The sequence below is a fragment of the Homarus americanus genome, unplaced genomic scaffold, assembly GCF_018991925.1.
Source record: "Homarus americanus isolate GMGI-L3 unplaced genomic scaffold, GMGI_Hamer_2.0 scaffold41366, whole genome shotgun sequence".
NCBI lineage: Eukaryota > Metazoa > Arthropoda > Malacostraca > Decapoda > Nephropidae > Homarus > Homarus americanus.
This window is the reverse complement of record NW_024723541.1, coordinates 954,900-981,318: the sequence shown is the minus strand read 5'-3', so window position 1 is coordinate 981,318 and position 26,419 is coordinate 954,900. Positions and strand designations below refer to the sequence as shown.

The 26,419-nt window shown below is 39.4% G+C and overlaps 1 long non-coding RNA gene across 1 annotated transcript in view; it reads right to left on the bottom strand.

Annotated features, from left to right (window-relative positions):
* Positions 1-6,458: 6,458 nt before the first annotated feature.
* LOC121863501 overlaps positions 6,459-26,419 on the bottom strand; it is a 100,208-nt gene continuing 80,247 nt past the window's right edge. Inside the window, exon 3 of the long non-coding RNA XR_006088412.1 lies at positions 6,459-6,557. This is a non-coding gene — a long non-coding RNA (uncharacterized LOC121863501). The remainder of the gene's footprint in view (positions 6,558-26,419) is intronic.

Sequence of the window (26,419 nt, the reverse complement as noted above, 5' to 3'; positions counted from 1 at the left end):
AAACAGACCGTGGGGTTAATTGTTCTCTCAGGATTTTAAGTTTGTTGAAAGATAAGAATAAAAATACCAACATTAGTTTCTTATAAATTCCTGAAAAAAATACCACAAAACTCTGATGTATCTTAACGACATACACCGGCACACTGAGCTAAGTATTTCCCAGCATTAACCTCTCACGCTACGGGCTTTTTCCCCATTGATTTTCTTATTGATTTATCGACTGTTGTGGGATGGTTGTGGCTGTTACGATGACCTTGTTGCCTTAAACCCCTAACATGTCGCCTACACGTGTCTTTGAGGATGGTCTTACTGTTTATTGTTTGTGAGTGTTTGACGTACACACACACACACACACACACACACACACACACACACACACACACACACACACACACACACACACACACTTGTGACTATGTGAGCGGTACAAGGAGTGGTGGAGGAGGAGGTGTCTCAAACGGGACAGTAAAGTGACAGTGAGCTTTGTGTGTCATGATGTGACTTTATAACAAATGACAATATCGACAAAGCTTCTAATGTTGGGATGAGGGAGTCGGGTGGTGTGGGGGTGTCGAGGTGTGGGGTGGTGTTGGGGTGTGGGGTGTAGAGTGGTGTCGGGTGATGTAGGGTGGTGGTGTAGTGAGATGGTGTGGGGTGGTTGGGTGGTGTGGGAGTAGGGTATGTGGAGTGTGGAGGAGGTGTGAGGTGTAAGGGTGTAGTGCAGGGGTGATGTAGGGGTGGGTTGAGGTGTGGATAGGGATGTGGGATGATGTGTAGAGATGGGGAGGAGTTATATGGGAGTGGTTGGAGGTGGGGGAGGGGTAGAGAGGTGAGGGAAACAATGGAGGGGAGGAGGGTGAGGCGAAGGTGGTGGGGTGAGGGAAGCAATAGTGGGGAGAAGGGAAAGGTCAGAGAAGCAATGGGTACGTAAAGACTCTAATTGACAGGTAGATCAGCCAGAGGTAGACAGGTGACACGTAACAAGCGCCTCTCACCATTTATATATTGAGTTCTTAGTTTGAGGATAATTCTTTTTTCACTGTAAACCAAATTAACAGAAAGGAAACAATATATGAATTACTTGGACATTATTGCTTTCATGTTTGTTGTATCCGTAAAGGGTACTGAGAATCCTGTATATGTCCTTGAAAGTCATTTAGTAAATTAGACTAAAATAACAAAAAATATGGAAATTTACAATGATTATTTTTAAGTGATATTTTAAGCGACATTCTACGTTAAGCGCAAAAATTTAAATAATAGAGTATTGTGAAAGTAAGATTTGGATCACAAATACAAATCAAAATCAGCTTATCGAAATAAAAATACAAGGTTTATAAAATATTATTGTTATGATAAAATCAGAAAAAAATTATAAATGAAATTAAGCAAAATAAACATAACTAGACGAAACTATATATATAAAATACGAGACAAAAGAATAAATTTAAAGATATGAAAAATACAAATGTAAACAGATACAATATATATATATATATAATGATAAATGTAAACAAATGCCAAATACTAAATGTAAATAAAACACATTCTCAGCAGACCAGCCAGGAGCCTCACAGCCCCCGCTCGCCTCACAATAATTCTGTAGACAATAAGCCGGAGAGAAAATAGGAAACAAGACGTCCATCATTTTGTGGGTGTACCAGCAAGGTCCGGCGGGCACCAGAGGCCTCCATAATGACGTCGTGTTCCCTGGTGCTCCCTTCCTCCCTCCTCCTCTCTCTACTCCTCTCTCCTACGGCCCCCACCACCCTCCTTCTCCTTCACTCTCCTGCTGTTCTCCACAAACCTCACTCATTCTCCTCCTCCTGCCGCCCGCAACAACCCTCCTCCTCTTCATCCTCCCTCCACCCTCTTCCTCCTGTTTACATCTCGACTCTCTCTCTCTCTCTCTCTCTCTCTCCCCTTCCATCCTGTCCTTTCCACTTCCCCACCTGTCCTTCCCTCCCTCTACTCTGCCACTCTTCCTCTCACCTGCCTTCTCTCCCTCCCACGTGTCCTCCCTTCCTCCATCATCTTCTCCTTCACTCTACTTGACCTCTGACAGTTTTATTCTGCCTTCCTATTAAACGTTTTCTATTCGTTGATTTTTTTTTATCAGAGACTCATGTAGTCTACGGATGAGCACTGAATCGTAATTACGTGTATGGATTATTGATATTGTAGTGAGGATAAAGTAAATAACTTTATATTGTTTCCAAAGACGGATGTATTATATATTAACACGTGTAAAATTGGATTAACACAAACAAATACAAACGTTCTAAGAAAAATCAATTTACATATCAAACGTTTAAGAATATTTTGAACAGAAAATATTTAGGATTAAGTGACGACAAAGCAGAACTAAAAACATTTTGAAGGTCTTCCCTCCATCGATGACTTGTTCACATAAATATTAACCTTAACTTAACTTATAATATTAACGTAAACATCAAGCGTCTTTTCTTCAGTGCTGCTGGAGAGATGCATGGAGGGATGGAGGGAAAGATGGAGGGAAGGATGGAGGGAAGGATGGATGGAGGGAAGAATGGAGGGAGGGTTGAATGGAAGGATGGAGGGAATGAAAGTGTGATGGAAGGAAAGCATGGATCCTCTAGTTCTCTCCCCAGGACGGCAGGAGAGAAATACTGCACAAGTGAGGCAGAACTTTAGACACTGCTCCCTCGGCCAAGCAACAAGACAAGAACTACCCGCCGGGAGCTTAAAGTACTCCTCAACGTGTACAGCCTCAACACAAGCGTAGTATCTTTTCCTCATAAACACCACAGTAAATAATTCATATATCGACCCCCATCTATACTAACTCAAACATAATAAATTTTTCATTGATTGTAATTCGTGTATATGGATAAGTGTTGAGCTATAATAATTACCTTTTCCTTAATTTTATTTAATATATGAATTAGTATTGAGTTAAGTTTTCAACGTCTTCGATCCTTTCATTTCACATTTCATCTTTCCTCCGTCATTATTGTTCCAAGTGTCTTAGTTTGACTCAAGACTTCTCACTGTTTTTGTTTTACTCGAGGTGATTAAGGTTACAATACCACGCCGTTATCATCCAGGTGGTTAAGGTTAAGTTAGGTTAAGATATCCCCATAGTTATTGATGTTTCGATATCGTAAAGTTAAAATACAGGAAAATTATGACGAAAGGTTGAACTTACCAATAAATAACAAGGGAATTTCGTTTCTAGCCACCAGATGTTAATGTTCCGATATCATAACGTTATCTTCGACCATTTGTACCATACCAAAAACTTGATTGGCCGCCTTAGAGTGTCACCATCCTCGCCCACACACCAGCAGCCCCAGGGTTCGATTCCTTGTACGATAGTCCTTGATTTATCTCGGTGATCTTGTGCGATATTTTCCTTTTCTAGATCAATAAAGAGTCATGGTTAGGAAAGGTTCTCAATTCCTTGAGTACGATGACTCAAGGTCTTGTCATCTTAATCAATGGGTTGTCATCGAACTCAAGGAATTAACCCAATGTACTCAAGGGGTTAAAGCAACTGAAGATGTCTTGAATAAAGACGAAAGCTAAGGTGCTCCATTATGATTTTAACGAGATTTATCCTGTGCACGTTTCCGTTGTGGATCTAGATGAAATATATATATATATATATATATATATATATATATATATATATATATATATATATATATATATATATATATATATATATATATATATATATATATATATATAATATACTATGTTTACTCTATATGTGTGCTCCTGTTTTTTTATTTCTATATTTCGATACGGGCCAATTATTTACATTCCATTACACTGCCAATTAATGTGATGCATTTCTATGTTAAAGTAATTTTTTCCCCTATCTAATTATATTCGCAGTTTTTGCTAAACCTTACTCTATTTTCCCTAAGTTTTCCCTATATTGGATAATTCCCCAGGCCTCGCTATATATTTTTACATTTTGCTTATGAAAGATTTCCCTTTTTTTACTATATCTTTTTCGTATTTCAATATTTTTCCTGCCTCTCAGCATACACGTGGTTTTCGTCCTATTTTTTCGTATTTTATCAACCTTTTTATCTATACAGATTATATATATAATATATATATATATATATATATATATATATATATATTAGTATGTTTCCAATCAGTCCTCTGTATTTGCATATTTCAGTAACTGCTCTCGTTAACGCAGCATATTGAAGTTCTTTCCATATTTTAGAGTTTTTTGTACTTTGCTGTATTTTCAGTCACCCCTCTGTAGTTTTTATATTTCAGTAATTATTTTCGCTAATTGAACATATCCAAGTTCTTTTATATTTTACCACTTTTGCTATATTTCATTATATTCCCAGTTTGTCCTTCCTCTTTTTTTTATCTTTTTTTTTCCGGGATCTATTTTCGTTAATTTAATCTGTGTCAGTCTATTGTTTAACGCTTTTATTTTCACGATTTTAGCTACTCCAACAGCCAACTTAAGCGATGACCACCAAGAAAGTAACCTGCAAAAGAATATAGTCACTCTAATTTTACTTCTTATAGTTCCCTGGGTTAGGTTAGGTTAATAGTAGGTTTGGTTTGGTAAAGGTTAGTGTACTTAATATTAAGGTGAAATAAGTTGGTTATGTTAATCTTCAGGTGATCCCATGCAACTCTACCTTGACTAGGTACGTTCTCTGAGCACTAATTAGAGATGGTTGTATCTCAATAAACGTATCAATCAATTAGAGATAAAATTAACAGACAATAAACTCGTAATGGTCTAATTATTAATACCATACTATATGCCCATAGCCCGGCTGTACGTACATGTCCTTCCTTTATATAATGCCTGTGCATGGTCCGTGTCCACCAATAGCCTACATAGCATACTTGCCCTTACCGTGTCCGTTTAGTACACTGTTCCACCATATCCTCAGTACCATGCCTTTAAACCGTACCCAGAGTTCAATATATATTATACAAATATATATGCACACATGTCCACAAGAGCTCTAATGTACATATCTTCTCTCCCACGCAAGTGCTCTCTCAGTTTATATCTCAACCGTGTCCACATGTCCCTCGCCTCTTCGTCATTAGTCTGCGCGTGTCCACGTGTCTAGCGTGGTCCGAGCTGGGTACTTGTCATCGGATCAATTTACCATTGTCGGACCTGGCAAGTAACTTGTTAATGGAGGTGACTGATGACTACCACAGTAATTAACATTCTATGGATTTGGCATCTTCTTGATCATTAATTTACCTGTGATTTATAAAATATAATTAATTCACCAATCTCTTTAGTTATGAATTTTATTATTGTTCTATTTTCTAACTGATCTTGATATCTTATTGATACTTATTTTAATTAATTTATTTACACCATACAACGTAATTGACCTCCTTCACGACATACTCAACTTCCTTCACAACATACTCGACATCCTTCACAAGATACTCGACCTCCTTCACAACATACTCGACCTCCTTCACAACATCTCGACATCCTTCACAACATACTCGACCTCCTTCACAACATACTCGACCTCCTTCACAAGATACTCGACCTCCTTCACAACATACTCGACCTCCTTCACAACATCCCGACATCCTTCACAAGATACTCGACCTACTTCACAACATACTCGACCTCTTCGCAAGTCGTACTCTTATGAACGAGTACTTGAGAATTTTTTTTTTACACTGAGACATAAGAATGTTTAAGGAACCTTGTCACTAAAGATATATAGCATGTAATCCCTTCATGACTTTCTCTCGCCTTATTTTTTGTCTCTCCATTTCTCCCTCTCCTCAGCATCGTTCTCTTTGTCATTCTCACTGTCGTTCTCTCCACTCTCACTCTCTTTAACTTTACCACCTTCCCCTCCTCCTCACCCTATTTCACTGCTCCATCTCTTAGACCCCTACAAGCAGGACACGAGAGGTGATAAATTTTACTGATCAATGGCCACTATACACAGGTGCACACTGATTAAAGCATCCTGATCACCTCCCCCCCCCAAAAAAAATTAATTACTATATCAACCATAAAACCCGGAATTATACGAAACTTACAAAAGAAGCAATGAAATGATCGAGGGTTTGATTATTCACATGTGATTTCTTCAACGTCTAAAAATACGTTTCATCCTTTAGACCAAGTAACTTATACTGAAGATGTGTTGAACATATTACCGTCCGTTTCAGAACACTCAAACGCAATTTACTTATTCAGTCATAATCAAGACGCTCACTAACTCCAGGTCAGGTTTAAAACTCAACCTTGTTTCAGCTTCCCCACATCCCACTACTCGCGTTCATATACGAAATAGTCCGATGGATCTTAACTATTCCCTATGTTACGTGAACTCATACGACCAAAGCAAGTGTACAAGTTATAGCTTGAATGATGCCATCTTCAAGATTTATACATTACACGCTAACGCGGGCATCTGAAGCTATCAATCACACTGGTGTTCAAGAGTGGGTACTCACATGAGTCTTGAGGTTGAGGGGGAGGTCCACTTCACACTTGACAGCAGTTTCCATTGCTGACAGCATCGTCACATCTGTAATGTGAAAAGTTCTTTGAATTATTAGACATTATGACACACTGTTGATACTAAAACAGTACAGCAGATACTCGTATATACAATGTGGTAGATACGGAGATATGCAGTGTAGTAGATATATACAGTACAGTAGATGGGTAAAAACCCGCAGTATTTGGCAGACACATCATCAACATCTCCCTCATATAGGTTACTCACAACAACGACAACGAAAACAGCAAAATAAACAGTGAAATCGGCAACAATTACGACACTAACTATCAAAAGACCACAACAATAACAACAACATTAACGAAACCCTCACTGACAACAAGAACAAAAGCAACAATTGAACAACATCAACAACAACAAAAACAATAACAGCAATAACAAATAGCAATAAACATTAAAGCAAGAATTACAATCAATAGAGAAAACCAGTAAAAATAAAGAGAAAACAAATAAGAACTGGACTACGCTCGAGTGAGGGGCTAATTCACATGGGGTGAAACCCTCTCCAAAACTGTAACCTGAACTATGCCCTTGAACCCTCCCCCCCCCCCCTACAAAAAAATGCAGGTCTAGTTGTCATGGTGACTATATGTATATACTGAAAATATCAAATACAAACCACTAACACGAACACTACCACCACCATCAACACTACCACAAACGTCACCATTACCACCATAACGTCTCCCACCACCACCACCAGTGCCATATAATAATTACCATTACCCCCACCACCCCTGTCACTATCACCATTACTTCCACCACTACCACCACCAACGCCTCTTCACCAAGACCACCACCATCACAACAACCACCACTGCCCCCTTCCTTCATATCTCCTACCAGCTCCACAAACACAACCACCACCACCCTCTTACTTCCTATCACCACCATCACGCCTACCACTACACCCCCTCCCCATCATAATAATAACTACCACTAACATCACTACACCACTACCTCGACCAGCACAACCACCACTACCACCCCACATCATAATTACTACCATCACCACTGCCACCATCAACCCATCCTTCCCTCCTGGACAAGTGGGCGTGTTAGGGGCGTGGGCGGCCACCGTAGAGTACATCAGTACATTTATTACATGTAATGAAACTCCCAACTGGCTGTAAGGTCTAGACCAGCACCGCCAACCACCGATGGTGTAAGTAAGATATTTATCGCTTATCTATGTACATGTCATTACGCATTCATAGCTTGTTTTCCATTACAGTAGGTCCTGATATTACATTCATTTCTCCAGGTAATGGGTTCTGACGTTTGTAGCGCTGGGCACAAGGGGTGAAGTCCAGCAAGGAGGTGGAGGTGGGTTAATGTTGCCAGACCCGGCCAACTTGTAGGCCAGCCCGCAAGAAGCCTCCTCGTAAACTAATTTACATTTGATCACAGTTCCTGGTGTACGGTGGAAGGTGGCAACGCTGTACATGCCTGACAGCCATTCGCAGTGGTGATCAATGTGGCAACGTTGGATAACACACCTATCGCAAGTATGGATCTTCATTTTTTCTTCTAATTACGGCATATGTGAGTCATAATGTTACTCTACAGCTGTGGAAGTGAAGGCAGTCGATGCAGTATCGGCCACGCTGCCTCTTTACGTACGGAACACTTACTATATACCGTGTGTTGCATATCTATCAGACCGTCATGCCTAAGGGACCAACATTCATTTTTCACGTCATTGCTATTGTAAAGATAAAGTTATAATATATTTCTTCTTTTAATAAATTAATGAGATATTTTCTGAATAATTTTACCGGAGCAACTTACATTGATACACTTCTCATTATCTTAAGTAATAATTATAAACCGGCTTTTCGTTATGGTCTATGACGTCAGGGAGTTTTGATGCGTTTCTTTACACATTTATGAGACTTATCATGATAATGGTCAACCTCTGTCTACATGTGTCTGTCTGTCTAACTCTCAAAGTCTTTTTGTATTAAGGTAATATTTTATTTGTAATTTATATAAATTTTCCGGCAAACACATTTATGATATGAAGTTGTGATGCATTGAACAAAATTGTATATTTTCATTGTTTGCTCTACGCTGCTTCATGTCACCTGAAACACATTTATCAAATTCTGCAGAATTTTACAATAATATATTTAATTATCTATAATTTGTTTTACATAAGTGCATTGAATTATGTTGTAATTTTCTGGCTACTGTTTCCCCGTTAACAGTATATTATGTTCTGTTGGTTACTGTTGCTTAATCCTATTTACCTTTGTATAATTTCATATACTTATACGTTAACAAGTACTGTTAATCGAAAACCCCAGCCAGGGAGCGGCAGCAGTTGTGCAGCTGGGTGTTTCATTTAATTTATAAGTAATGTTCAAGTTTACTGGGAAAATGTTATTGTTCAAAATCACACGAAAATACAGGGTACATAAAAAGAAAAAAACCTTCTTATTAACCACACGTTATTGTTTTGAAAAGACGAATCTTTTACTTATTACATAAATTTTAATAAATATCTTTTAATTATTATAAATTAAAATATTATTGTTTCCCCCAAAATGTAATGAGCTAATTTGCCCCGAACAGTTCATGAAGCCGAGAAAGTTTATAAACACCTGAGCATTGAGAGAATGAAATTCGACACTGATCCTGTGTTGTACTGAGGAACACAACAGGTATCCAATGTTACGATATTCTTAATGTGATAAATTCAAGTAAGTACCAGTGAAAGTTCATTACACACAGGTATCAATCAGTGATTATAAATATGTATTATTTTGTAACATTGCAATGAAAATCGATCGGGAAACAATATCAAATTATATCAATTGATTATCAGTACAAATAGATATTAATAAGTAAACAATGTAACAGGTACCAATCGACTGGCTGTGAAAGTTTATTTGATGGAAGTGAAGACGTACCAGGAATAGGTGTAACGAGAGAGGAGGGAGCATCTGTTCACAAGGTAAAGTCCAGCATTAACAGCACTATGATTATACATTACTGTGTCCAATGGCTGGTGGGGACGATCTTCACATCATAAAGAAATATTTGTGTTGGGCTGTGTGGAATATTTATAGCGTGCTCGTGATATTTTGTATTGTGCTGTTAACAGAAACATCTACGAGAATCACATTATTTCATAGCAAGAGAGATTACTTGTTAAATGATCTGGTATTAAGATTAATTTAAAATAAAAAGAAAATCTTGCGAAATCAGTTGCCCCAGTTGGCAATATTTACTTGAGAGACAAAATTTAGACCAGATAATATCAAGACTGTTAGAGACTCTGTGGTAACTAAACCAGATTTCTCAGCGACTTTCACTAAATACATGTCTGATCTGTGTGCTGGTTACTGGTGGACCTCTTTCAACATGCATGGCATAATTGAGACATACTTACTTATTCATCTGATCTGATCGATATATGAGACACCCCGGTAAACCTCATTATATATGGACTGTCGAGTTTATTATCATTCTCATCGAAAACGGAATTTATACGATTGTTATCTCCACACGCATATTCATACATACGAAATAAAATCATATGATTAATAATAGGATAAAACTGTGGGAGTCCACTTCTTTATTCATCACACATAAAAAAGAAGCGAGATAGTTAAAGTGTGGCACCATAGCTGACCCCCGAGAGTAAGTTGGTCCCGGTCGCACTTATCATTTTCCCGTTGAGCGATAAAACCGGATTACCGCCAGTTACTGACGTTAATTTGTACGTGTAAGTATACTAATCGTCCGGTAATATCTAAAAATTAGATCTGGCTGCAACTAGCCTCTCTGTTATCTCTTTTATAGACCAGCGATCAACTCAATCCCATTATGCAGTCATTTTCTTTTTTTCCAGTCGTTTTTTTCAGTGGAGTACAATGACGTGGGTGACGCTATAATGCTCCGTCCATCACCAACTTACTGGTTATTTATAGTTCATTATACCCTCGTTATACTTAGTCTGCATTTTGGACTCGTATTGCCAGCCGACGAGTGACGGCGTATGTAGTGTGATCTTTACGGTACAGCTGGCAAGATCACCTACCAGAATTGACACGCACGATCACTGGCTTGGCATCTATCCATTATTAAACTGCTTATTATAATACGTAATATATATGGCGTAATACTTAAGGGTGATGCGATAATTGCTTGTAGACAGTAGACAAAATACTAAGTCAGTTGAATCTTGACATTATCTGTGTAATTTCGCTGGTTTGAATAAGACCTTATGATTACAGGTTGTGACCGAGGCTTCCTGACGTTGGGTAAGATTGTGTAATAATGCATCGGGGAATATTTCGGTTGTGAATCTGTAATGATAATGTACCGCAATACTGATCAACCCTTAGGCTTTTGTTTGACTACTTTTGTGTATGTATGTATGTATGTATGTGTGTGTGTGTGTGTGTGTGTGTGTGGTTACATGCATATGTGTATTACTTGTATTGGTGTGTATGTAACTTCGTCTATATGTTCGTGTGATTATGCGTTGTTCTTTGATACACACGTTCTTAAAACACTAAACTACTCCTTTGAAGAGTTACAGTTGTAGTATTGAACCAAAACTCCCTGATAATTATATAATGCTGGAATTAAAGCTTCAGTTTTCCTCCTCTCCAGTTAACACTAGTGTGGTGACCCCAGTCTCTCTCTCTCCACGTATGTTTATCTATTTGGAGGACATATTTAACATTTATCTTTGATGTCTTTGAAATATTATTCTCATGTTGCCAAATACTGCCACTGATAAATTCACTGAAACACAAAGTACCTGTTTATACTTGGTGGTCATTATTATTATCCGCCTGCTGACTGGTGCTCAGTTTGTCGTTTAAAATGAATAAATCAGTAATTAGCAAATTATCTACTAATTGGTGCGCCTCAGCGAAGACTATTGACACCGCTAGGGACAGGTATCCTTTAATTAGCTGGCTGCATTTTACCCCCCACACCTCCACCCCGAGTTTTACCTCCGCCACGACACTCAACAGCCCCCTCGATAACCTGACACTTATTTATCCTCACATTTGGTCTCTCATTACGTGTTCTTTTTTACTTACTTAGCCTTTTCTTTTATGGACCAACATCGCCAGTGAGTAAAAAAACCATAAACTTAAAGGAGTCGTTCTCGAAGACGTCCAGGTGTGTGTGTGTTTTTTTCTTCTCTAAGTGGATAAATCTTGATGCTCTCACCTCACAAGAGTGGTGTTGAAAATACTGTTAATGATGGCAGGTGAGTCCAAGTAGCGACAGTGCATAGTGGCACATCATTACCGCTCCTCTCACCTGGATAAAATATGTATTTATGCATCCTTCATGTCTCTAGGACTTCCTGGATTCTTACAAGTGTGTGTGTGTGTGTGTGTGTGTGTGTGTGTGTGTGTGTGTGTGTGTGTGTGTGTCTGTATAACTGTATGGATGTAGGTGGGTTTGAGTTTGTTTTTTTCTTTTCCCATGAGTGGATACAACTCTGGCCTCCTGTACTATGGGTCTTTGGTTCGATCCTGGGTCACTCTAAGTTCACCCAGATATAAATAGGTACCAAACTTTGCGGCTGGAGAAGTGAAGGCAGTTGGTCACGTGTACTGAAGACTTGGGTATACGGTGTTCTGTAGCCACACTGTCACGCCTATGGAACCCACTTTTCACCTTTCATGCTTTGTGAGCCTGTGTTTGTATCTGATTATTTGTTTGTCTATGAAAGTCAACAAAAAAGTATACACTGCGCTTATATACTTGTTTGTGTTTGTTTTCTTGTGTATGTGTTTGCTTGTGATTGTGTTTGTGTATACTCGTGTTTGTGTTTATTTGTTTATGTTTACTTAAATTTGTTTGTTTGCTTATATTTGTGTTTGTTCTTGCATGATGTATGTTTGTGTTATTGTGTTTTTTGCTTGGCCATGTCGTGATTGTTTGTTTGTTCTTGCATGAAGCTTGGGCTCTTTCTTATGTTGTTTGTTTATTTTTTCCTCTATGTGTTTCATGTCTGCGTGAACTTGTTTATGCTTCTATTTACGTGACTGTGTGTTTGTGCAAGCAAATTTGAATGGGTATGTGCGCTGTACGTGGTGTTGCATTAATGTATGTATGTATGTATGTATTTACAATATGTATAACAGTTTCCTTGTATGTATATAAGTTTTCCATTGTGTTTCCATGCATGTGTATTGTGTGTAAATGTTTTGTATTTATGTGTACGTGTATGTATGTCTGTATCTTTGTATATTGATTTGTGTCTGCTTTTGTTTGTTTATATATATATATATATATATATATATATATATATATATATATATATATATATATATATATATATATATAATCGTTCATGATTGTCATTATATTAGCCCATGCATATAGGCAATCATGTATGCATCTATACATGTATGTGTGACTGTATCCGCGTGAGGGGTGTATGTGACGAGAACGCATGTGCTTAAAAATTAAACTAAAGCTGACCATTTGTATATTGTTTCCAAGCAATAAATTCTTTTTCATGTATGCATGTTATTCGCTCAGTGTTGCCACCTTATGCTACCCTGCCATTGTTACCAATTATGGTATACCATGGTAGATATCACTAATACATAGCTATATCATGATATATATAGCATTAATGCATTGATATATCGTAATATATCTCTCTAACATATAAATAAATCATGATAATTATCTCTAAAGTATTGAAATATCAGGATACATGTCTCTAATGCATAGATATACCATGATATATGCCATTAATGGTAGAAATATCATTATAGATATCAATAATGACTAATTATATAATAAAACACTAACTATATCACGATAAATATCACTAAACGTAAACTGTATCATGATATATTCAATAATAACTCGGTATGTCGTGACAGGTGTCAGTAATGACTACATATATCATGCTTTATATCATTAATTCATTGATTGATCATCAGAATATACTCAGACGCTATCATGTATGCAGGTAAAACACAAAGGAACCATACAGAAACAGAAACAGGCTTCAGTGCATTATACACACAAGAGTAGTGTTAAACGTTCACAGTGTTATCGAAATATTCAAAGCCTGGGTGAAGCTGAAGTAATATTCTCGGTGGTTCCTAAGCGGACATCTCCACAACGAGGGCATCGTCCAATTCTTTCATATTTCCATAAATGCATGATGGATTACGAATGGAGTGGTTAGCGAATGACTTAAGTGGATTGTGAATGACCAGGTAGGGATCGCAAATGAATAAGGTGATTCCTAAAGTATTATTCATATACCAACACCTAGCTCTCCTATGATCGCCAAATACAGTGATGTCAATCAGGTGTTACCATCATCAAACTCTTTCCATGCTTCGCTAAGTGCATGGTGGATCGCGAATGACCAGGATGCATCGCGAACAACCACAGTGATTCCTATTCCTACTGACGGCGTTATCACTGAAGCATCCACCCACCTCTTTCGCACCTGGCTAAGTGCATGGCGGAATGCGCATGACACAAGACGCGATAGAATTTTTTTTTTACGGTGTGTTCTCTCTGACACAATAGTCGTTTAGCAGCAACCCTTCCATACAAAAGCGAAAAATTGCATGTACAAAATGCATTCAGTGGTAAAAGTCATGGTATTAACGGTAGAGCACCAAACATTTCCATTTCCAATTTACTAATAAAACCCCCTATTTTGCATTAATATACAGCAAAGAATATGTAAAAAAAAATAGGGGGAGCACAACCCATTAATCTATGCACACTCATACAATATAAAAAAAGGGACCAATATTATGAATTAGGGGATAAAATTTGAGTGTTGGCCGAAAGAGAGAAGTCCGGCGTATATTCCCTACATGGCATCAGGCATCGAGGGGGAGCAGGCAGGCAGGACGCACACACACGCACGCACACATACATACACACACATATATACACACACACACACACACATGCAGGCAGGCAGGCAGGCAGGCAGGAGGGTGCGTGGTAAGGGGGGAGGAAAGGGGGAAAGGAGGGGAACAGGGGAGGGGAGACGAGGGGAGAGTGGAGGGGAGAAGGGGTGAAAGCCAACGCAGAAATGGCCAGTGTTTCAAACGGGTTTTTGAAATATTTTTGTGCATTTTTCCTTTCATTATTTTCAATTTGCTCCAGGATATTTTTTAACAGTACAGAGAGGGAGTGAGAATCAGAGGGTGAGGGGGAGGGTGAAAGCGACGGGAGGGGAGAATCAGAGAGGAAAGAGAGAGCCGGGTAGGGGAAAGGTAGAGAGAGTAGGAGAGAGTCAGTGAGAGTGGCAGCACAGAGGGAGAGCGTGGTGGGGAGGGAGGGAGGGACGGAGGGATGGAGGGATGGAGGGATGGAGGGATGGAGGGACATAGGTAGGACGGGGGATGAAAGTGAGTGAGTGAGTGAGTGAGTGTGTGTGAGTGAGTGTGAGTGAGTGAGTGAGTGAGTGAGAGCGAGTAAGTGAGGAGTGAGGAGTGGGTGAGGAGTGAGTGAGTGAGTGACCCATGGACTGTGAGTATGTGTATGTGTGTAAGTTTAAGAGAGAAAAGGTGAGAAAGAATGAGAGACAGATAGAGATGGAAAGATAGAAGAGGAGGCAGGTGGAGAGAGAGAGAGAGAGAGAGAGAGAGAGAGAGAGAGAGAGAGAGAGAGAGAGAGAGAGAGAGAGAGACCACATCTACAAGTGTCTATGACCATCCCAAGTCTCATCACTTATAAAAGAGACTAAAAGAAGAAGAAAAAACACAATTAGAGAGACGAGAAAGAGAGAAAAATGAAGAATAACAAAATAAACTCATGGGCCTTTCAGAATATGATAAAATGGCCATTATTATCATCACCTCCAACCTTCATCATCACCCTAATAATCATCATCATCATCATCATCATCATCATCATCATCATCACACCATTCAAATTAATTTGGGTGGGTGAATGGCGTAGACTGCTCTAGCCAGCACGCGTCATATAGAGTGTTAATTACCTGATATTGTGCTCCCGTAATGACATGCGTTGAATGCAAAATTACCCCAGGAAAATTAAAGGGCCAAGCTGGCTTCACTCCTAATGATAATGAGATGCAAGGGGAGGGAGATGCAATTGCTGGCCGAATTGCTCGTTATATGAGAGACAGACAAATAGAGAGAGATTGAGAGAGAGATAGTGAAGACGAGAGAGAGAAGTAAGTAAACAGAAGACCAACCATATATATATATATATATATATATATATATATATATATATATATCCTCAAAGTACATTTATCATTAGATCTCTCTAGCCAACTTCATCATCATTGTTCTCATTATTCCATTCACTTTAACACTGCCAATTTACTGCATAAGAGACGTGATTACAGACGAAACACCAACACGTAAATACATATTCTATAACTCTGTTCATTATAAGAGACGTGTGTGTGTGTGTGTGTGTGTGTGTGTGTGTGTGTGTGTGTGTGTGTGTGTGTGTGTGTGTGTGTGTGTGTGTCCAGGGTAAGCACATTAAGACTTTACCAGGGATCAGTGTTGTAAAAGCTAGTGGCTCTTACACACACTATGTCAACAAGCTCGACATACGTGTGTGTGGATCTCAGCCAGTAATATTTTTATAAATTGTTTTACACTCGTAATTTCTTCTTCCGTGGGCCACAGTTAGTGAATTAAGTGGTAGTTTTGTTTGGGTTGACTTATATGCTTAACATACAGTAGATGACGGTACTCGTACTACTACTGCTACTACCACTACTACTACTACTACTACTACTACTACTACTACTACTAATAATAATAATAATGATAATGATAATAATAATAATAACAACAATAATAATAATAACCCCCCTCACACACACACACACACACACACACACACACACACACACACACACACACACTACTTTCCTCTCCACTACATACCCCTAGGACAATCATGCAATAATCTTGTGATACACTTTAAGGTGTAAGTTTTAGAAGGGACATCAGACGAGAAAAAAGTGTACGACAATATACTAAAAACTAACGACGACACACTAGATATAGGTCATGAACCTTCACTATTATGGTATAGCGAAAATGATGTTCAATAAAAACGTTCAATAATATACAAAATATGAAGAAATGATAGACATATTTGAACGAAATCTTAAGAGTATTCCTACAGTACAGTTTATCAAGAGGTTGTAGGTCTTTCCTGTAATATAGAGATATGAACAGTGAGTATCACGTACATATAAATGTAATTCAGTAGTTCTTAACACCTCCAAGAATGTTCGTGTATGACGTCAATAAACAAGAATGTCACAAAAACTTTAAGACAAACTTAAACAAGAAACGATGACGACGGAGCACTAGTCACCACGAACCTTGAGCTACACATAACAAAATATACCTTTATACTTTTATCACCCAGGACAGGTAAGGTGGGCACTGAGATAGGTAAACACAGGTAAGGTGGGCACTGAGATAGGTAAACACAGGTAAGGTGGGCACTGAGATAGGTAAACACAGGTAAGGTGGGCACTGATAGGTAAACACAGGTAAGGTGGGCACTGATAGGTAAACAGGTAAGGTGGGCACTGAGATAGGTAAAGACAGTAAGGTGGGCACTGGGATAGGTAAACACAGGTAAGGTGGGCACTGAGATAGGTAAACACAGGTAAGGTGGGCACTGAGATAGGTAAAGACAGGGTGGGCACTGGGATAGGTAAACACAGGTAAGATGGGCACTGGGATAGGTAAACACAGGTAAGGTGGGCAGTGGGATAGGTAAAGACAGGTAAGGTGGGCACTGGGATAGGTAAACACAGGTAAGGTGGGCACTGGGATAGGTAAAGACAGGTAAGGTGGGCACTGGGATAGGTAAACACAGGTAAGGTGGGCACTGGGATAGGTAAACACAGGTAAGGTGGGCACTGGGATAGGTAAGCACAGGTAAGGTGGGCACTGAGATAGGTAAACACAGGTAAAGTGGGCACTGAGATAGGTAAACACAGGTAAGGTGGGCACTGAGATAGGTAAACACAGGTAAGGTGGGCACTGAGATAGGTAAACACAGGTAAGGTGGGCACTGGGATAGGTAAAGACAGGTAAGGTGGGCACTGGGATAGGTAAAGACAGGTAAGGTGGGCAGTGGGCACTGAGCTAAGCAAACACAGGTAAAAATGTGATCAATAAGGCATGTAACCCTGAAAACAATAAACCGAATTATTGTTTCGTGCATAATGAGACAGAGTTTGTACAACACTTCAAGGTATTAGTTGCATGGACTTAGTTATTGCAATAATCAACACATTACTTTGATGGTATAAAGCGCTAATTTGGCATTTAGTAACAAGTGGGGGATGGATATTTGTTGCATTGTGGTCAAAGAACTGGATATTTAAGATGTCTTGTTCTCTTACTGTCGTGGATATACATTATACAATATTATGATATTTTTTTATTCTGTCAATAGCGAGTGTCCCTTACGAGGTGAACACCCGGTGAGTATATGGTAGCGTGGTGGTGATGATGTTTCTACAGGCAGTGTTCATTGATACTTTTCGGAGGTAAGATGCAGGGGAAATGTAGACCTATGTCGACTAACACATTAGCACACGCCCATACCCCCCTCCCACACACACACGTTAATATACTTTTCAGCTAATGGTGAATTTATGTTATTGAATTTTGGAATTATTATGGTTGCATTGATTTCCACATCCATCTATAATACTCATCTATTTATAAATCCATCTATATATAGAAGGCGTCTCAGAAACTTAGAAACAAACTGTCTTGCCGATTTCTGTGGTGATCACGTGAATACTTTTATTACAAGACCAAAATTGTCCTCACTTGTTGACGTGTGAGGTTACCAACAAGTGGGGACAATATTGCTGTTTCCACGAAAAATTATAAGGCAGTGCGTATAAATTTATTATTGAGACATTCTGTATACATGAGTATACACAGGCACACACATACACAGCTCTACACGAGTGGACAATATACAGGTATGTTTCAAGCGAGGCGGGGAGTCGCAGGTAAGTATGAAGACAAACAAGGGAGCGTCATACTCACGGACTCATCAAGCCCCACCACCAATATTTAATCGTCCAAAACATGCGAGTATTGACATTCATTTAAACTCTACGGTGTGGCCGCTTCGTCTCATAGGGCACGGGTCAAAAATCTCGATGGGATGATGAGTGTGGGTGGGAGTGTGGGTGGTGGGTGTGGGTGGTGGGTGTGGGTGTGGGGTGTGGGTGTTGGGTGTGGGTGGTGGGTGTGGAGGTGTAGGAACGTGGGTGGTGGGTGTCGGGGTGTGGGAGCGTGCCCGGTGAGTGGTGTTTATGAAAAAATACGTTAAGTGGTGTGTGTGTGTGTGTGTGTGTGTGTGTGTGTGTGTGTGTGTGTGTGTGTGTGTGTGTGTGTGTGTGTCATACAGCGTAACACTAAAGAAAAAGAAATAAAAGCTTTGTGATCAGTACTTAAGGAAAAGAAGAAAGGCAAGAGTATTATAAAAAGTGGAGAACAGAAGTAGTGGTTAAAGACAAATGGCAGATGACGACAATTGTAACTTTAAATAATTGAAATGGAACTAAAGAACTATTTTAGTCTCAGGATAATAATCAATTCAAGCACCACCTACATAACTGTCACAGTAATATTGGCATCGGTTCCCCTCAGCTATGGCACCAGATTTATAAATATGATTGATAATTATCATAATAAACACCCTGGTATAAATTAACACACATCATGATAATCATAATCACCTCCGGTTGAGAGCACAGTGACCGCCCAACCCCGCTCTACCGTGGCGTCCGCTCGCTCAACACACAAACAGCCCATGAATGTTAAAATATTTATAGCCAAAACGTCTCTCATGCAACACACAATGTAGCCGCCCAAGTCCTGGTCCGCGTCACGCTTTCAGATGTGACTGTAAAGCACAAGAAAAAACTCTCAAATCAGATAACAAAACCGATAACTCGTACCCAGTTTTATTACAATATTTTTGTTACACCCTGTAAATTATTATCCTGGCTACCTGTCAACTGTTTAATTAGCTTTGCGTTGCTTTGATCGAACAGGTGTGGAAAATTTTAATCTATCCAATATCAAATACATTTTAGAATGCCATATAAATGTAATTGTTTCGTGGACATTTTTAAACAAATTGCCTCTACATTTAGCAATCAAAATTTGTGAACGCCAATAATGAGAGATTAGCGTCTGTTTTTTATGTATAATGACAAATGGGCTTCTTTGTCAACTGAGCCTTCGAGTTTAAATATCCGGTAAAGAGCTCCAACATCACCCCACCAAAGAACTGTGAAGGTGAGGTAAAAAGTGTCCTCGCTCCTGGTCATTCTTTAGACTCCCTCTTAGTGTCAAACGCGGCTCATTTTTCCCTCCCCGGGTGTTTTTGTTGATGTTTGTGCTACACTGATACTGAGGACAAAAATCACCCGGGATAATCCACCGCAGTGTTTCGTACACACACACACACACACACACACACACATACATATATGTGTGTGTGTGTGTGTGTGTGTGTGTGTGTGTGTGTGTGTGTGTGTTTAGGTATATTCGGTTATATTAGATTACATGTGGTTAGGTTACGTTAGGTTACGTGTGGTTAGATTAGGTTACATTAGGTCAAGGTTAGGTTGGATTAGGTTAGGCTTGGTTAGTTAAGTTTAAGTTCGGTTCGATAAAGTTAAATTAGGTTATATTAAGTTATGTTAGGATAGGTTAGGTTAGGTTAGGTTAGGTGGTATAGGAGGAAGAGAGGGAGTACCTAGCCTTCACCCTACCGCCTGAAGCTTTATCTGCAGGACGATTGCAGACATGGAAAGGCAGTCATACGGAACTACAGACAGAAGGAACAGCAGCCATACGGTTTTCACACACAAACACGAAATATATGAAATATGTCGAAAAATACGATTTACATTTTGAGCAGTGAATGTATTTGTGAAAGGTTTAATGTTATTTAGAAAGACCAGAAAAAATCAAGATTTCAATAAGCATTTATATCCTTAATGAGAATAAAGTAGAAAAGTAGAGTTTATTTGACCCAATAACCATATAACTATTTACTTATTTTTACGAATATAGCGTCATTCTTACTAAATATTAATTATCTTTCGATAAAACAATTAAATATATGCCCTATAATGAAACACTGGCTGGACAATGTTTACTCAAATGAATACTTTCCCTGTTTACATTAATTCTAATGAATATCATTTATAAATTTGCAATTAAGTCGAACTGTAAAAGTGTCTCGTTAACTAGGTCCTTCACACATATGTAAAGTTGGGTTGCTTTTAGAGACGTAATTAGGTGTTGGTACATAATATTCATCATAAACACCTGCAAAAATTCAGATGTTTTAGAAAGATATACCTCCCAATGCACCTGTAATTTAGTGCACGTGTTTAAGATACACTTGCAATTTAGTGCACGTGTTTAAGATACACCTATAATTTAGTGCACGTGTTTAAGATACACCTGTATTTTGGGGAACGTGTTTAAGATACACCTGTAATTTAGTATACGTATTTAAGATATACCTGTAATTTGGTACACATGTTTACGATACATGTGTAATTTGGTAGCTACACATGTTTAAGACAAGATAATCAAAACTTGTAGCTATTAAATTGATCTGTAGACTCACACACAATTAACGGGTTCTCGACACACTTATACACACTCACGTATATATACCATTTTAGAATTTTTCTTATAAGACCCATTATGGAATTAACTTACCTTAAAATAACCTACATTGAACTTAGCCAATATAGTCCTGAAGTTACCATAGATTTACCTAACTTTTAGGCCTTTGTTATGCTTGTCAATTTCCACGAAGTTAAATTTTCCTCTTACCAACCTTTCCACTTGCATATAATCTAGTTAACATAGATTAAGCTAAGACAGGTTAGGTTAAGTCAATTTAGGTTAGGTAAGATTTGGTTGGGTTAAATAAGAATTGGTTACATGATTTAATTTCCCTCAGACATTTACCACTTCATGTAAATAAGCAACACCTCTCAAAGGTTATTAACACAACCTATCTTTTTAGTAACCAGTAACCTCTCCATTTCATTCTTTCCTATGTTAGATATTCTTCACACCACCATGTTATCGTCTCTACGCTTCTCCCACCTTTCATATATAAATTTTCCTTATTGCTTATTCATGTTTATCTTGCCTAACATATGCAGTCTTCACCTGAGTGTTTATATCTGTTTTATTGCATTTTCTTTGATCCTTACTTTTATGGGTCAAGGAGTGAGTGAGTGTGTGAGTGTGTGTGTGTGTGTGTGTGTGTGTGTGTGTGTGTGTGTGTGTGTGTTGGGGTGTGAAGGGATAATGGGGTAGAGGAAGTGGTTTGGGGGGAGATGATGAGGTTGTTTGGAAGGAAGGAGGAAGTGGGGGCGGGGTGGGGGATTAGGATTGAGAAGTGCTGGAGGTGGAGAGATGAGGGAGGAGAGTGTGGAGAGGTGACATATGGTGTGGTGTGGTAGATCTGTAAATAGTGGTTGAGTGGACGGGAATTATAAGGTTGTGTATGTGTCAGTGGTGTAATGTGTTGTGGGATGAACTGATATGGGACCAGTGTGCATTGGTACTGACGTGGTATTGGAATGGTGTAGGTGGTGAAAACTGGTAGGCGTTAGGGGTTGGTGTATGGGATAGTGATGTGCACTAGTATGGTGGGAGTGGGACTGGGGGAGAAGGTTGTTGAGGGGAGTGTGTGTGGGGAGGAGGGTATATGGGGAGGCTCTTAGGGGAGGAGGAAAAAAAGAGCACCAATGACAAGTTTATAAAAAAAAAGTTGTCGAGGGGAGAATAATGGTGGAGTGTGGGGAGAATAATGGGGGAGGGAGAAATGGTATTGTGGGGAGAGTGTTAGGGTGTAGGGTGTGGGAAAGTGGGAGGAGATGAGAAATTGGATATGAGGAATGGGGGGGGGGGATAAGGAGAAGGAGGAAAAATAAGTTTGGGGAGAGAAGCTGGAAGGGGAGAAGGGCAGGGTAGGGAGATGGGCTGGATGGAGAGAGGGGCTGGATGGAGAGAGGGGCTGGCGGGGAGGGGGACGAGGAAGCACAAGACCCTCAGAGTGTCGGGTCGTGAGTTAGCATACAGACAGCAGAAGAAGCGGGGTCTCTGATGAGCCCTAATTACTGAAGAACTTCTTGTTAAATGATAATTGACGGGGTAGTGCGTGCTAAACGATAATTACGTGAGGAATAGCGTGTAGAAGATGATTTTTCCCCAGAATACTTGAGTAGCATCCCTGGCAACACCTCATAATTAACGCCAATAATAAAACCCCCAGTAATATATTGCCAGAGGAAAAATGAATCACGCGAGTAAAAAAACACGTATAACAAAATATAATCAGCTATATTTCCAATCCACTATTCAGAAGTAAATACAAAAACGTTATCAAATCACCGATACAGGTTTAAGAACGGAGTAAACAGAGTTTGATAAAGAGATCTGATATGGTTGTGTTAACGAAGCCAGTTGTATAATGACATATAATGACGGTGGGTCGCTCTATATCGTGTAGTATAATAGGTACAACAGAACGGTAATAACAGCGAGAGATAATGAGAGAACGTTATAGAGATAACAATATACCAAACACAAAACCTCTCTGCAGCACAATACAAAACCTAAAATACAATATTCATCGCGCAATGTTCACAAAGCATAAAATTGTTGATCTGCTATACACCATCCGCGACACCGCAAAATACAAAATGCTGTAATGTAAGGGTATTTTTGGTACATGAAACACATGATATTGAAATGCAAAATATTTCAAAATATCGAATTACAAGTGTTACAGTACTCAAGGTAAAACACACGGAAGTTAATCATGCAGGTGGTTCAACGTAACTCAGGTTCGGTTAAGTTAGGTTGGGTTAGGTTAATCACTAACTTTCCAATATCGTAAACATTTACCTCTACCTTAATACTGCAATATGAACAATACTATCAAAGACAATAATAACAAAACACGAACAAAAACAGAGGAAGAAGAAGAAGAATCACAGACAAATAACACAACACAAAAGCATAACATAAATAATCTATAAACACAAATAAAGAAGAAACTGACCAACGAAACACAAGTCAAATGTAAAACAACAAACATTACACCAGACTGCCATTTCAGGACGATACAAACTACAGTCGCCGAATACAACATTTTCAGTACAAAATCTTAAGTACAAGAAACAATGGCCCTGCTTTAAAACCCACAACACCTACAGTGCAACACAGCAACATAACTATCACTTCGACAGTACAATACAAAAAAATTAAAAATTACATTACAGCTACGTTAATTACAATACAAAACATACAATACAGTCGATGGAAAACTGTAAATATATATAAAATACATTCAGCATTAAAACTATGACTAATGCAATACACCGCATTCATAATACAGTAGGTGGAATAAACTATCACTAATAAATTACCTGTACGTCTATAATTAAAACATCACAATTACGATACAAACTACATCAGATAATACCATCAGATAATACACCACAGTACAAAATGCATACTACAGCATATATTATATAACACGTGCATTACTATACAACAACAACAGTGATTAACAACCCACAACACAGCATTATAGAACAACAGGAAGAAAACATCACTTGTCCAGCAACATTAGAACTACAACAGCTAACGTCATCTATACAACAAGAATAAAATACTGATTATAGAACACAAACATACAACATACAACACGCATTACAATACAAGAAAAATAATACAACATCGAAAATATCTACAACACAACAGGTACAGAACCAAATCTAACCATAAAACACAACACAACCAATACACCTGCACCAACACAGTACTTAACATACAAAAGCAATACTACAGCACAAGAAATACACCGACAAGACAATACCTACAATACGTCTTAAGCATACAGTACAGACTGGGACAATAACAATACATAAACTACATCATCAAGACAAGACAACATATCATACTACACACTATACATATTACACTACACCTAATAACAATATCTACAACACGTATAACCTTAACAATACAACACTTATGACGACACATCACTACAAATCACTTATACAACACGTAAATACACCAACATACACTACATACAACTCAACACCCACACCATCTGCAACACCAAAAGCCTTCACTACAAACACCTATGAATAAACACACCTCAAAACAACACCGAGGAGGACGGTGTTGCCATCAGTATTAAATAGAATCCAATACTCTGAAACACGAAGTCCCGATCATTTGGACAGAGTGAAAGAAGGACTCAGAACCTATATACTGTGTCTATGAAGGAGACTTGGAGCGCACTCGAGGAGATACTCAAGACGTTGGTATTGCGCTGCAGGTCGAGGTTAATAATGGTCAAGTCCTGATGTCTCTCCCTCATGGTATGACAGCAGGGAAGAAAAACCTTGGCAATTACAAATGGTATTATGTATGTAGCCAGATATTGGGGAGGCGGTTGGTAACGAAGGTGGATGGTGAGGAAGATGGATGATGGAGGGAGGTGAGGAAGGTGAGGAGTGAGGGAAGTGAGAATTGAGGGAGGTGGGTGGTGAGGGCGGTTAGTGGTGAAGGTGGTGAATGGTGAGAGGAGATGAGTGGTGAAGGAGGTAAGTGGTGGGAGGATGTGAGTGGTGAAGAAGCAGGTTGGTGAGTGTTAGGTAATTGGATATACCGAAACAATAGCGTCCTGGTGATCGATACCAACCATCTAAAATAATCAACAAGCTAATAATGAATGTCTGTGCCTCAGCTTGGTGACTCCGGGCCAATGTTTACATGTCTCCGCGTCACTCCAGTTGTACGAGGCCGACCAATCATCTGTAAATCCGCCAATAAATGGAAAATATTCGTATGGGTGAAGACAGTTCGCTACCATTGTTGTAAATCACTATAGAATAAAAAATAAATGAACACTGTGGGGTTTTCAAACCTTCTTAAAATGTACCGAATTTTGAACTCTGAAATTTGAAGTTGATGGGAGAGGGTAACCTTTATACCTATTTGAAGTTGTGGAAATGATATTGATTGGCTTCTACGGCATCTGTGTCTGAGGTCGCTGGGGTGTGTACTGGACTCCTACACTACGTTGCGTCATCCGAGGGAGACGCTCACTGAACCTACACCCCGCGCTGCCTGGAGGGTGTGGTCAGCCCCTTCTATAAACCTCTGCTACACCCCTATGTTGCTGGGGAGGCGTAAACCCCAGCCTTAGTTACGATCTCCCCCCTTACACCCAGCACTGTGTTACTAAGGATGCCTACACCTGCGCTTGCGACACCCCAGCTTCCCCTTCTATCCCTCCCCACCCCCCCTAGGACACGCTCTCTTCGTTCTGGGGTCTGGGAGGCCAACACCACGGCAGCCAGCTCCAGTGATGGTACAAGTTATGACCGAGGGAGATGGATGGTAGTATGTATGTGTGTGTGTGTGTCTCCCCGCACTCCTACCATACCTCATCCCTCACCCCAGTCTACCTACCCTTTAGCCCATTCTACCCATCACCTTAGCTCCCCCCCTTTACCTACCCTATTCCTCCTTACCATAGCTCACCCCTCTCACCAGCTCATTCCTCACCCCAGTCTACCCCCTTCACTCAGCTTCCCCCTCACCCCACCCCACTTAGCACTTCACCCCGTTCATTTATTATCATCCCCCCTCACCCCAACCACCCTCATCAACCATCAATTCTCCCTCTTCCCATACGTCACCATATTCCCCTCTTCCTTCTCCCTCAATACCCTACATCTTAGTTCATTCTCTCCTTCCTACTTCGTGATAAGATCCAACACGAAGCGA